General features: G+C 39.2%; 1 protein-coding gene across 1 annotated transcript in view; it reads left to right on the top strand.

Moving 5' to 3' along the window:
- LOC134355538 (metabotropic glutamate receptor 4-like) overlaps nucleotides 1–15,724 on the top strand; it is a 1,343,412-nt gene that overhangs the window by 601,479 nt on the left and 726,209 nt on the right. The gene's annotated exons all lie outside the window — the stretch shown is intronic.

Genomic DNA, 15,724 nt, shown 5'->3' on the forward strand with positions numbered 1-15,724 from the left:
GTTTCACACATCTTGGAACAAACCTGTAATGAGCAGGAATAAAAGTTCACTGAAAGGCAAAAAGTTGGGGGGAAGAGAACAAGAAGTAGCTAGAAGCTGATAACTGAAGCCAGGTGGGTGGGAAGGTAAAGTGCTGGAGAGAAAAGAATGTGATAGGAGAGGAGGGGAGCTAGTGGGAGATGATAGGCAGGTGAGGAGAAGATATAACATGTCAGAGTGGGGAATAGAAGCAGAGTGAAGAGTGAGGAAAAAGAAACATTATCAGAAGGAGAAATCGATATTCATTCCATCAGGCTGGAGGCTATTTAGATGCAATATGAGCTGTTGCTCCTCCATTCTGAGGGTGGCCACATCAAGGCAGAAGAGGAGACCATGGACTGACATATTGGAACAGGAATGGGGATAAGAATTAAAATGGCTGGCCACTGTAAGATTCCGCTTTTGGTGGATGGTGCGGGTGTGTTCAACAAAATGGTCCCCCTACTTACAGGGGTTCTCAGCAGTGTAGAGGAGGCCACATCAGGAGTACTGGATACAATTGATGATCCCAGCAGATTCACAGGTGAAGTGTTGCCTCACCTGGAAGGACTGTTTGGGGTCCTGAATGGAGGTGAGGGGGAAGTGAATGGGCAAGCCTGGCATTTCTTTCACTTGCAGGGGTATGTGCCAGAAACGAGTTTAGTGGGAAAGGACGACAAGACTAGGGAATCACAGAGGAAGCGATCCCTGCAGAAAGTGGATAGTGGGTGGAGGGGGTGTGATAGATTTAAAGTTGTGTTTGGCAGTAGGATCCTGTTGAAGATGGCAGAAGTTGCAGGGAATGAAGTGTTGGAAGCAGAGGCTCATGGGGTGGAAGGTCAGGATAAGAGAATCTTTACCACTGTTAAGACAATGGGAAGATGGGGCAAGCATGAATGTCTGGGAATTGGAGGAGATGCAGGTGAGGGCAGCATCAATGGTATTAGAGGAAGGGAAATCCCATTCTTAAAATGAAGAATTTATGATTTGCTGATCATGCAAAGCTAGGTGGCAGTGTGGGCTGTGCGGAGATACGTCAGGGAGACTTAACTAGGCTAAGTGGATGTGACAGATGGAAAATAACATAAAAAATGTGAGGTCATCCATGTTGGTAGAAAAACTAGAAAGCTGCGCATTTTTTAATTAATAAGAGATTGAAAGGTGTTGGCATTCAAAGGGACCTAGGAGTCTTTGTGAATGAATCACTATGTTCATATGCAAGTACAAGCAATTAAAAGGAAAATATTATGTTGGCATTCATTACAAGAGGATTTCAATATTAAGAGAACAAATATCTTGATCTAATTGTATATGATGCTGGTGAGACAACATTAGAAATATTTTGCATATGTTAGTCTCCAACCTAAGGAAAGAATAAACTTACAATACAGGGAATATAGCAAACATTCTCTTAATTTATCTTGATTGCTGAAGAGCGGTAAGGAAGTATGATTCCTCTTCTCAAAGTAATTAGAACATAGATCACAGAACGTAAAATATCTACAGCATGTATCTTTGGGAAAGTTCTTGTTAATTTTGACTCTTTTAAGGTGTTTTCTGAGGCTCGGTTTTATAATTTTGATGAAGGTAATTCCTATTGCTTCCTTCTCAGTTTGGACATAAATTGCTTGTCCTGACCATGCTTGATTACAACTCCTACTCCATAATTCAAAATAATTCATTAGAGGTTTTTATGTACATGTTGTGTTTTTTTTAGCAAAGGCAAATTTCTTACACTTCTTCCATGAACTACACACCTTTGCTGCTCATTGTTTTAATTCTAATTTTCTTTTTTCAATAGCAAATGTACTATCAACAGCTAGCAATCATCTAGGAAATTATGTACCAAGCCCAGTTATGACCAGAGTCTTAGACAGAAGAGATTCAGCAGAAACTGGAAATCTTGAGCTACACACTTGTCAAGGGTTCAAAGGTTCATTTATTATCAAAGCACGTATCCATATACAACTTGAAATTTGTATTCTCTAGACAGCCACGAAAACAAGAAAGAATATGAAACATCAAACCCATCCCAACCCCCATAGGAAAACAAACGGCATCCTGATCATCAATCCACCAAAACCCCCCTCCCCCCTACAGAATGGAACAGGAATATTGACCCCCAAGAAACAACCCCTCCCCTACGTAAAAATCTAATCAAACAGAATAGAACATCAACCTCGAAACACCCTCCCCTCACACAATAAAACAGAAAAGTACAGGTGATACACATAGAATATAAAAACCATAAGTCTGAAGAAGTTCACAGTCCATAAACACAATAGTCCAGTCCAAAAATGCAGAACCACAATTCAAGATTCAAATTTATTTATCACATGTACATCAAAGCATACAGTGAAATGCATCATCTACAGTAACAGAGTGTTAACAGGTGTAGCCCTTGTCACAGTTGCATGGCTAACTTCCAGGAAGGACATTAAGGAGAACTCACCTATCACTTGCTTGATTATACTCTTCTTACTCTGGCTTTTGCCCACTCAGCCCAGAAACATAGTATTTCCTTCTCTCCACAGATGTTGCCTGACCTGTTGAGTTCATCCAGCATTTTGCTTATGATGACTACAACCTTTCAATATTTTCAGATTCCTTCCCTTCACAATAGCTTTATTTCTATTTACCTCTCAGTGACTGAAATCTATATATAATTACTACAATTAAAGTAAAATAAAACTGCTAGAGTAAGTCAATGGGTCAGGCGTCAACTCTGGTGGGAAAAGGGCAGTCAAAATTTTAGGTTGAGACATTTCACCTGGTCTATTACTAAAAGATGAAATACTTGTGAGACAAATGCACATCTTTTGCACTTTACACTATGCTTATGTGATTTCCTGAAAGATCTGAAAAAATTCCTTTGGTAATTTCAGTTGTTAAAATGTCATCTCAATTGCACGGACTGTGATATCTGCCCTACAGTATTATGCATAGTAGAGACTCTGGTAAAAATTTAGTTTTGTCTTGGAATTAAGGGCATCCACACAAGACATATCAAAAACAGAGAAAGCTCTAGCTCTTGCTATATGTGTATGATCAAGAAGACAATTGATACTGTCACATTATTCTTTTAATTTCAACTTGTGTTCATCAAAGTCGAACAGTATTGGATCATGATATCTCCCTAAAACTAGAGATACAATGGTCCAAAAGTGAACTGTTGCTAGATACCATTGGCAGTGATCTTCAATAGTGGAATGTTGGCAATGCTACCAGCTCTAAGGAGCCTACTAAATGAGTACTTTGCAGCTTAGAAGGTCCTCAATGTGAACTTTGGAAGGCATCACATCAAACCAAAGTTAGATTTGAAGTTAACCAGTGAAGTGCATTTATATCTGCAGAATCCCTTTATAGTAGGAGATTCTGGCTGCTGTGGTTGTGAAAGCAAAGATTGTTCAATAAAGCAGTCCCTCAATCTGCATTCATTTTCACTGATGCAGAGGAGGTGGCACCAAGAATACCAGAAACAATAGATAACCCAACAGATTCACAGGTGGAGTGCCACCTTACCTGGAAGAATTGTTAGCAAGAAAGCCAGATTTATGCACTTCATTTTCTGTTAATGTTGTTCCACAGCAGTTGATAAACTTTTGAGCTCAAAGGTATATTGGTATGGCAGAAATGTGTACTAATAGTATGACATATTAGATAGATGCTTATTGGTGGAAACTGCCTTGTATACCAACATGAGTTGTGCATGAAACTGAACAATTCTGTTTTGCAATTGGTGTGATTTCTTATGGAAATGACTGCTGATATGATCTACTGAAGATAAAATCAAAAGTATATAATCTGTATAACACTCTGAAAAGCAGAGTGATGCATTCCAATTTTGAGCTTTTGATCATTTTTTGAATAATGATTGTTGGTTAAGTCCTTCATTGGCAATTAAATAATCAACAGGATTTAATTACCTTCTGAACATGGTGTTGTGAACTGTCATTGTTAATCTGATGAAGATAGATTGTGGGTCCGCTGAGGTTTCTTTGAAAATCTGGACATATTAAACATTTTGTTGTATTTATTTCCTTTTTGTAGTTATCTGTCTCTAAAGTGTCGTTAAAACATTGTATATTCAAGTATTCAAGTATTCAATATGAAAATTTCTGTGGGACTATTGAATAAATTCATCAGTTGTTGTGCTTCAGAATGTAAAGTCCTCACACTGCACCAGGTGTTAGATACAAATCAAATATTTACAGAATTATAATGATGACTTATTTCTCAATGAAGAAGAATGGTTATTTCTAAAGGTTAACACGTGAAATGAAAGAATATCACAGTGGACTGAGCCTGGAAATATTTAATGGTAAATAAAAAGACAGCAAACATGGGAGATTAGGATACAAAATAGGATCAAAGAAAGTGCAAGATATGTCACTGCGTGGGAGAAGATAATCCTCCAGGCAGCAGTCAGTGATGTAGATTGATGTTGTATGCACCTAGCATGCAGAATTCCACTTGCTGTGAGTTTTTGTCCATTTGGATTTGCCAACAGCAAATGAGAGAGTTATCAAACAAAAACATAAAGCCCAAACTTAGTGGCTGAAAATGAGAAGATCCATTATCGTTCATTGTCAATATTACACAAAGCTGATAGCATCTTAGGAAATTTTACCCAAGGGTAACTTAACTTAGAAATCCTATAGCTGCCCTTGGTGATTCAGCCCTTCTTCACAGTTTGCACTGTTTGCATTTTGTTACATAAAGTCTTAATGAGGTTTTATTGGCAATCTGTGCCATAACTACTGAGTGTCAAGCCATCTGGCCCAGTGAAGGTAATTTTGTGTTCCAACCTTTATTTAGCAAACTGTAGATTTAAATATTTAATTAAAATTTGGGCTTTGTGCTTTCTATTTCATTGTCTGTGAGCTATCGTTAATATTGATTGATCAGTCAGCTTGATGACATCACAGTTGCCAAATACCAAGAGTTCACCTTTGAACTAATGCAGATGTTGGGAAGTTCTTAATACATTGGTTGCTACATCATTGCTGGAACCTCTTTCTAAGGTAGTGGCTGTTGCTACTGCAACATCACTGACTTTAGATTCTAGGTTTTGGTCTCTTTTGAATATCAATATTCCATGATTCACAAGAAATAAGATATATTGATAACATTCTAGGTAGTAAATAGAAACTTTAATTACTCTGTCAAATCTTGGCTGGATTATGGGAAGTTATTTTGGGGTATGAAAACTATTATTCAGTAATTTGAAACTGGCACCAAAGTGATTAATATTAGCTGTATTGTCAACAGTAACAGATTGTGATATATACATACTTAAGCAGAATATGCCAAGAATTTCTATAATCTGCTACTCTCTTTGAAGGGACCAAAGCTCCCTTTGCCAGTTGTCTTCCAGCCCCATTTCTTCCATTACCTGGACCCCACACCATTAGTGTGAATCCTAGTTTCAATATGCTACTAGATACAATGCTATAACTTGAATTGGAAACTTAACCCTGCATTCAAATCCAAGAGTCTGTAAACTGCTACCTAATCCACAGTAAGACCAATTCAATACACTTTCACCCTATTCCCTTGAACATTAACCAGCCAGAACCTTCCTGCTTATTTGGCTACTGCTCAACTTAAATTGGAGTTTCTTAAACAAAAGTAAAACCGATATGGTTGATGTAACTTTAGATGTTGCTAGTTTTTGATATGATGATATTATCTCACATGAGATACTGGTTCCCATTTTGCTGGTTCCTGGTTCTTCATTGCCCTAACCACAATCACCACCAGTGGCGTATCTGAAATAGGATAGCACTTGGCAAGCTGATTATCTTCTGACATTGTCAGCAGTCCTGAAGGCAAATTATGTATTTTTCTCATTTTTCTATTATTCTTTTGTTCAGCTGAACTCTGTTGATGTGAAGTCAGTACTAATTCATCATTGGTGTTTTTTTTCATATTTAATTGAATAGATCTTGATATTACAGGTTAATTACATTAAGGAAGAATTTATTCTATGGAAGTTTGTACCATCACATCAAGTGCAGGCATTAGCATATCATGACACAAGTTGTCATTATATTGTACTGTTTATTTTCCAAGACTGTTGACACACCTAAAATAACACATACCTTCTTTCTGTGCATCTTAAAGTATTATGGAAATTGAAGTAGAATATTTGAACTGTGTTACTTAAAAATAATGTTGACTAATTTACTGTATATTGCTATATATTTAATATGTTCAATATACAGGATTTTTCTGGTTGTTAGACTAAATTTCTTTAGAATACAGTATTAATTACAATCAGCATTTGATCTGATAATTTACCCAGTTACAATTGGTTTCAACATTAAATGACTTCACATGTGAACATAGAACAATACAGTATGGGAACAGGCACTTCGGCCCATAACGTTGTACCAAATTAATTGAGGTAATCATGCCTAATTAAACTGAACCCTCTGGCTGCACATGGTTTATATCCCTCCATTTCCTGTATACTCATGCCTAACTAAGACCCTCTTTAATGCCTCTTCTATGTTTGCCTTCACTACTACCCAACACAGGGCATTCCAGCCACCCACCATTCTCTGTGTTAAAGGAAAACTTATCACACACATCTCCTTTAAACTTTCCCCCTCTCATCTTGTATGCATACCCCCTAGTATTTGACATTTCAATCCCAGGAAAGGAAACCAGCCTTCTATTACTGTATGACTCTTAATTTAAGGACTTTTACCAGGTCTCCCCTCAGTCTTCACCAATCCAGAGAAAACATTTCTAGTTTATCCACTCCCTATTTTGTAACACATGCTTTCTAATCCAAGCAGCAAACTGATAAACCTCTTCTGCACCCACGGCAAAGCTTCCACATCCTTCTGGGGCAAGTGGATTTGAATGCAAGGTTCTAGATACAGCCTATCCTGAGTTTTATAAAGCTGTAGTATAAAACCATTCCTGACTTTTGAACACAATGCCTTAATTAATATAAGCAAGCATGCCAGAGGATTTTTTTACCACACTATCAATTTGTCATAGAAACATAGAGCACTACAGTGCATTAACAGACCCTTCAGCCCATCTAGTCCTGTCATTCTGTGCAGTCCCATTGACCTGCACCTGGACCATAGCCCTCCCATCCACACATTATCCAAACTTCTTTTAACTGTTGCAACATAACCCACAACCACTACTTCTTCTGACAGCTTGTTCCACACTCGCACCACCTCCTATGTGAATAAGTTCCCCTTCAGGTTCACCCTTAACCTATGACCCTTAGTTCTAGTCTCACCCAACCTCAGTGGAAACAGCTGGCTTGCACTTAGCCTATCTATAACCTTCATAGTTTTGTATACCTCTATCACATTTCCCCTCATTCACCTATAGTCCAGGTTAAAATAGTTGTAATAAATTCATTTGGAATTTTTCCTTTCCTGCTGCCACCTGCATAGAGCTGTGGAACTGAAGCCAAGTTCCCTCTGTACATCAGAGCAATCAAAGGTCCAGTCGTTAGTTGTACACTTTCCCTTTATATTGTGTCTTAATTGACTTATAAATTCACAATTGTTTGTGTTTTAAACTAAAGATAAAATATGAAATTTAGCTTTAATTTGGAATCTTGGATTTATGTATTAATCCCAATATTGTAAACATGGGTGCTGTAATATCCTGTTAAAATATTTAGTTTATGATAGACTTACAATTTTTATTCCTGTTGGTGACACAGCAGTTAGTGATGATGCCTTACTGCTCTCGTGACTTAGGTTCAATCCTGATCTCTAGGACTGTCTGTGTTGCATTTCCACTCTGTTCCTGTGACTGCAGGGGCTTCTCCCAGGAGTTCTGCTTTCCCCCCAGAGATGTGGAGGCTGGTTGCTGCGAATTACTCCTCATGTATCTGGGTGACGGACTGGAAATGATGGCATAAACACAATGGCAAATTATGAGGAATTGGTACTTCACTGAGATTCTAAAATCCATTGTGCAAGACCCTGAACTTAGATGTGGTAGAACAGGATTTACTCTGGGAAAACTTTTTTCCAAGGTAAAAGCATCAAGTAGTAGAAGTTATGCATTTAAACTGAGAGGCAGAAAGTTTAATGGAAACAGCTGAGGCAGTTTTATTTTAAACAGAGAGTGGCCAGTGGCTAGAACAAGCTGTCAAGGGCAGTGTGGGAACCAGATATGATTGCAACATTTAAGACTCATGGATAGACTCACAAATATGTAAGAAATGGAGAAATATGGAATACGTATAGGCAGAAGAAATCTAGTTTAATTCAGTTTTCTGTTCATCACAGACATCTTGGGCTGAAAGACTTGTCCTGTGTGTGCTGTTCTATGCACTAACAATCTTCCATAAAGTCTTGTCCTCCTGAATTTCCCTGCACTTTGGATTGTGAAAATTATGGAGGGACTAGATTAAGGTTGCTGGCAGGGGAGAATGAACAGCTTGAAGATCAAAGAACAGGTTGCAAGTAAGATCTGACTGTGGAGAGAACAGGAGGGGCATGGCTGGTCAGGGAGATGTTCAGAGAAGGTGGGATTGTGACTGTCGAGCTGATTATTGCTTTGGAAGCAGGTTTAGGATGTTGATTGGAACAATGGTTCGGAGAGAATAAACAGTCTGGGGTTTGGCTTTGGAGATAATAGATAAAGATGGAGGTGACATCCTCACCACCAACAACATGCCTTCTTCTAATTACTACCATCAAGGCGGAGGTACAGGAGCCTGAAGATCTCATTCAATGTTTTCACCATGTGGAACATGTCCTCTTCTCATATTATCACCAGAAAGTAAGTATAGGGGTATGAAGACCCACACTCAGTGTTATACGAGCAGCTTCTTCCCCTCTGCCATCAGATTTCTGAATGGTCCATGAGCTCATGAATACTACCTCATTATTCCTCTTTCAGACTGTTTATTCATTGTAAATTACAGTAATTTTTTGTCTCACACTGCACTTCTGCCACAAAACAACAAATTACAAAGCAAGTGTCATTGATATAAATTTGATTTGGATTCTAGAAGGAACTGGGAGGGTGGGTGATTGTTGGTGTGGTGAGATTTCTCATGGGGATGATTATGGATGATTTATTGCTATTGATGAATACAACAAAGGCACCTTTCTCTGGAAGGAGGTGGAAGTCTTAGACTCTCCAGCAACAGCCGAGGTAAAATCATGCTCTTTACCTACTGTCAAAGCAATTTTCAAACCTTTGTTTTAAGATTTCCTTTGCATTCAAAGCCCTGGTCTTCATGTGCAAGTTGTTTACTTATGGTAACTTTGTCTTTGTAATGTGCACAAAATCCTTGCGATTTAGGATACATATTCTGGGATTTTTGGTTTTAGGCATTATTATAAACAAAGGAATAGAGGTACCTTTTGATTTATTTTTACTCCTGAATTTTAGTGTGAACTTGAAGCTTGCAACAAGAAAGTCTGAAATTGGTCCTTGGTAACATTACCTGAAAGAGTCAATGCCATTTTTTACATTTCTCATTGTCAGCTGACTCAGATGTCTTGCTGATCACTTGCACTGTTGTTGGCAACATGAAGCTATTTCCTGGTAATGGTGATAATGTTGATCAGAAGTTGTATATGGGGCAGTTTTATGGTAGCTCATGTAAATGCACACAATAACTTAGTGTGCTTTCTTAAGAAGTTGCCTCTAATGTGGGCAGGAGCAGTGGCAGCTAATGATTACTCAGCTGCACAAGAATAATATAACTCTGGCTTCCTTCTCAGGGAAAACAAATTATACTGCAGAAACTGAAATCAGAAAGCCAAAATTGAAACGGCAGGAGGAGAAGATGGCGACGCAACACTGATTGCAGTGGCCACTCCGGTGGCGATGTCTGTTATTTGTCAAGTAGGGTGCCATGCACAATCCTGATTTGATGGAGACGGATGTGAGAGCACGGTGGATCATCTGGTGAAAACTTCTGAAATGCCTGCTTTGCTGCTGCTTCTATGTGTGGTCCAGAATCTCCGGAGGAGAAGGCCCCGAGTCCTCAGCTTTGCTTGTTGATCGGCGGCCGGGGCGGGGTCAAAGCGCTCGGCAGAGGATGGTGCTCAGAGAGGCTGTGTCAAAAGGCTGGTTGGAGGTTCAAAGTTTTCAGACGGATTCAGAGTCCGCTGTGGTCGGGTGTTTCCAATGGTGCTGCATCGGAAAGTTGGTGGCGCTTGGAGGTTCATGGCAGGGAGAATTTCTCCCTTCTGCTGCCTGCGTGAGATGACGAGTCTGTCGTGACTTTGAGACTTTTTTTACCGTGCCCATGGTCTGCTCTTTATCAAATTACGGTATTGCTTTGCACTGTTGTAACTATATGTTATAATTATGTGGTTTTGTCAGTTTTAGTCTTGGTTTGTGCTGTGTTTTCTTGTGATATCATTCTGGAGGAACATTGTATCATTTTTTAATGCATGCATTTCTAAATGACAATAAACGAGGACTGAGTGTCCTCATAATCTAATAATCTAAAAACAAAGTTTACAGAATCCCAGCCCGTCAAGCAGCATCTGTGGAGACAGACAGAATCAAGAATTAGGTTTATTATCACTGACCTATGTAATGAAACAGGTTGTTTTGTTGCAGCAGTACTGAGCAAGACATAAAGTTACAATAGTCATAGTCATAGTCATACTTTATTGATCCCGAGGGAAATTGGTATTCATTACAGTTGCACTATAAGTAATTAAATAGTAATAAAACCATAAATAATTAAATAATAATAGGTAAATTACGCCAGAAAATAAGTTCAGGACCAGCTTCTTGGCTCAGGGTGTCTGACCCTCCAAGGGAGGAGTTGTAAAGTTTGATGGCCACAGGCAGGAATGACTTCCTATGATGCTCTGTGCTGCATCTTGGAGGAATGAGTCTCTGGCTGAATATACTCCTGTGCCCAACCAGTCCATTATGTAGTGGATGGGAGACATTGTCCAAGATGGAATGCAACTTGGACAGCATCCTCTTTTCAGACACCACCGTCAGAGAGTCCAGTTCCATCCCCACAACATCACTGGCCTTACGAATGAGTTTGTTGATTCTGTTGGTGTCTGCTACCCTCAGCCTGCTGCCCCAGCACACAACAGCAAACATGATAGCACTGGCCACCACAGACTCGTAGAACATCCTCAGCATCGTCCGGCAGATGTTAAAGGACCTCAGTCTCCTCTGGAAATAGAGATGGCTCTGACTCTTCCTGTAGACAGCCTCAGTGTTCTTTGACCAGTCCAGTTTATTGTCAACTCGTATCCCCAGGTATTTGTAATCCTCCACCATGTTCACACTGACCCCCTGGATGGAAACAGGGGTCACCGGTACCTTAGCTCTCCTCAGGTACACCACCAGCTCCTTAGTCTTTTTCACATTAAGCTGCAGATAATTCTGCTCACACCATGTGACAAAGTTTCCTACGGTAGCCCTGTACTCAGACTCATCTCCCTTGCTGATGCATCCAACTATGGCTGTGTCATCAGAAAGCTTCTGAAGATGACAAGACTCTGTGCAGTAGTTGAAGTCCGAGGTGTAATTGCCTCGGACTTCAAATGCAATAAAATACAAATATAAATAGTGTGAAGAAGAATAATGAGGTAACGTTCATTGGCTCATGGACTATTCAGAATTCTGATGGTGGAGGGAGAGAACTATTTAGAATTTCAGTGTCTCTTTCTCAGGACACCAGAACAGCAACACTTTCCTATTCCTGTGAAAGGACTGATGAGCGGAAATGCTAAATGATTTCTCTTTCTACAAATGCCATTAGATTGGCAGTAGCCTTCTAGCATTTCCGAATTTCTTTGTTTCTGACTTCTCTATCCTACATATACTAAACCATTTTTATCTGAAGACTAAACCAGACAGACATTTCCTCAGTTAGATATACAAGGACTTATAGCCGCATTAAATAGCTGCAAAGAATGTCTGAGATATACCTCTGTTGATTTTTCTCCTTGATGTTTTGTTTGAAGGAAATTCACCCCTGAAATTGTGCTTTCTACTTTGTATAACTAATTGATGCAATAGTGGATGAAGCTTGATTCCACTTCAGTAAATCCATTAAGGGGTTGCAGCTGAAATCAATACTAAGGATTAGTTCAGCCAGATTTGTCCAAAATCCACTGGTTGAATTCACTCGTCCAGATTTTTATTCATATTACTTTTTTAAAGTTTTGAACTAATCACAAATTATGGCTGTTTGCTTTAGAAGCAACAAAATATATCTTACATAATCTAATCATATTATTATAGCTTAGAAATAGGAGTGAATTGAATATTTTGTGTAGTGGCCATCTGCAATTAAGCCGTCTTGAGTACTGATGGAGCACTTTACATTTTGAATAGGATAATATGATAATTAAAGATAATCATAGTCTTCAATGTTAAAATTAATTGCAATGAACTTCACTTGACTGTATGCACTTGGTGTCAACAATAATGTAATATCGATTGAAGCTACCTACCACTGGCAACAGTGTGGGATATTATACACTTTGACATATCTCTGACAGGAATTGAAGAATTTCACAGAAATAAAACTAACTTGCTTTCTGGTTCTAGTGGTGCTTGACAATTATTCATCCCATCTTGTGAGTTTTAATTCCATCACACAGTGATAGAACCTATTTTAATAACTACTTATTAAAATGTCATGTCATTACTCTGGGACTTCTTACACTCTCTCTATTGGGGCCTACATTAAAAGTACATTAATCTAAATTAAATCCATTTACTTGAGGGCTTACTTTGTTATAATCTAGATATTTCTCCCTGAGTTTTAATTGAGCTGTTGCTTACATGATTTGTAAATACAAAATACACTGCAGGAAAGTAGGCAGTGTGGCAGAGAACAGCGGCGTGGAAGGCAAGTGGAATCTGCGCTGGGTTGGGTTTTGGCTCCTGCAAGCCGACTCTGCCCTGTAGTGTTCACCCCCTGGGAAACAAGCTGGATTTCCTTAATCTACAGCTGACCCAGAGCGAGATGAGAAACTGTTGCATACTTGTTCTTAAAGAAATGTGGCTCCAGGACTACATGTACTATCAATCTGCAGGCCATGCCACTCAGGGACTTGTGCTAATGTTATTTTGTGACTGTATGTGCTATCATAACTATATGTACTGTACTTTTGCACTTTGGCATTGGATGAACAATGTTTTGTTTAGCTGTAGACATCTGTATGATTGAATGACAACTAAACTTGATCTTGAACTTGAATGAATATGAACAATTATTAGTGAGCATTTTCCACGTCACCGGTTTTTGAAAACTGAAGTTAGAAAAGTTACAATGTTGATTTCAATTAGCTTCCACTGTTTTGCTTCTAACAGTTTTTGCCTCTTCACACCAGTTGAGTGAAACAAATATTCCAGTGCCACCCATTGCTTTGCATTACATTGTAAATCACTTCCCTCCAGTAAACGTGACTCTGCAGCAGTTTTTGTCAGGCATCAGCATGGAAGATGGACACCTCAGCAGAAAGCTTAATGAAATAACTGAACTGATGCCCATTTTCAGTCTCCAATGAAGCTGCAATGTCTTACCAAAGTTAGACTCTCCAAGGAGCCAGTGCTAAGTTCAGTTGCTTTACAGTGTATCAATGGTTAAATCATTTTAGATTCATTTGAGACCATGCGCTACATCCTACATAACAAATACCCATTAATTTCTGAGCTTTCCGCCAGTCTTTCTGGCATCCGTGCGGTTGCTACTCAGCAGTAGAGGTTGACTAGTTTATTTGCAATTAAACAGCTGATTATAGACTGAAGCAAAAACCTTCAGATGTTGGAAATCCAAAGCAAAACTTCTGGGAGAAGTGCTGAAAACACTCAGCAAGTTAAGTATCACCAGTGGAAAGAGAAAATAGAGTTAACATTGTAGGTCAAAAACAAAGAAATAACCAGAAGGATAGACAAAGGAGAATCGGTAGATTTTGTGCACTTAGATTTTCTGAAGGCCTTTGACAAGGTGCCACACATTAGGCTCCTTAACAAGATAAGAGCCCATGGTATTACAGGAAAGATACAAGTATGGATAGAGGATTGGCTGATTGTCAGGAGGTAAAGAGAGTGAATAAACTGTTTGGCTGCTGGTGATCAGTTATGTTCCACAGGTGTTAATGCTAGAATGTTTCTTTTTGCATTATGTGCCAGTGATTTGAAAGACAAAATTGATGGGTTTCTGGCTAAATTTGTGGATAATATGAACATAGGTGGAGAGCAAGGTAGTACTGAGGAACCAGGGAGGCTACAAACAACTTGAATGGATTGGGAGAATGGGCAAAGAAGTGGCAGATGGAATACAGTATCAGGAAGTGTATGGTCATGCACTTTGGTAGAAGGAACAAAAGCATAGGCTATTTTCTAAATGGGGAGAAAGTTCAAAATCCAAGGTGCAAAGGGACATGGGAGTCCTAGTGCAAGATTCCCTAAAGGTTAATTTGTAGTTTGAATCTGTGGTGAGGAAGGCAAGTGCAATGTTAGCATTCATTCTGAGAGGACCAGAATATAAAAGCAAGGATGTAATGCTGAGGCTGTAAAAGGCACTGCTGAGGTCTCACATGGAGTACTCTGCGCAGATTTTAGGGCCCTGATCTAAGAAAGGATGCACTGACCTCGGAGAGAGTTCAGAGGAGGTTCACGAGAATGATTCCGGGAATGAAAGGTTTATCGTACTGATGGCTCTGGGCCTGTACCCACTGGAGGTTAGAAGAATGAGGAGGGGATTTTATTGAAACCAATCGAATGTTGAAGGGCCTAGATGGAGTGAATGTGAAGAGGATCTTTCCCATAGCAGAGGAGTCTAAAAGCAGAGGGAGCAGTCTCAGAATAGAGGGTCATCCATTTAGAATAGAGACGAGGAGGAATTTTTTTAGCCAGTGAATCTGTGGAATTCATTGCCACAGATGGCTGTGGAGGCCAGATCATTGTGTGTATTTAGGGCAGAGGTTGAAAGGTTCTTGATTAGTCAATGCATTAAAGGTTACAGGGAGAAGGTAGGAGAATGGGTTGAGAGAGAAAATAGATTGGCCATGATGAAATGGCGGAGCAGAAACAATGGGTCAAATGGGCTAATTCTGCTCCTGTATTTTATGGTCTTAACTTATTGCATCAAAGTAAGGGTTAGTTAAAGCAATGGACTAAGGGCAAATTATCAATCATAGTCATAGACAACATAGACAGCAAAATACAGAAATAGGAGGGTTAGCATGACATAGTTTCCAGACATCAGTCTTTAATTGCCCCACTTCTTCTGCACCTATCAGCATAACCTTACAGTCTTTCTTCACGACATGTTATCCAGCTTTCCTTTGAATTCATGGTGGTGCATACTGCAGTCCGTTTCTGCTCATCCAAAGTATTGCTTTCGCAATTACTTATGATTGAAAGAGAGTCCAATTTAACCCATACAATTTATACTTCATAATCAGGGGTTGTGAATGAGAAACAGGTTTGATGGTATGTGAAAAACAGCTCATTGTCATATCTTAATTTTGTGTGATGCTGCATGCAAAGTAAAAGGAAGAAAAATTGGTCGGAAAATTGCAAAGCTTGTTCTGTGGCTCAGGAATGAAATTCACACCTTTTCAATTACATGCAGTCTTGTATATTGGGTTCAGCCTGGCTGCTTACAAGATTAGTATCTCACTCCATATTGTCAAGCCATAATAGAAATGGGCAAGTGAATGTATTTGCAAATGGCCTGCACTTAACCAAATGATTCATAAAA

Source organism: Mobula hypostoma, chromosome 13, assembly GCF_963921235.1.
Source record: "Mobula hypostoma chromosome 13, sMobHyp1.1, whole genome shotgun sequence".
Taxonomy (NCBI): domain Eukaryota; kingdom Metazoa; phylum Chordata; class Chondrichthyes; order Myliobatiformes; family Myliobatidae; genus Mobula; species Mobula hypostoma.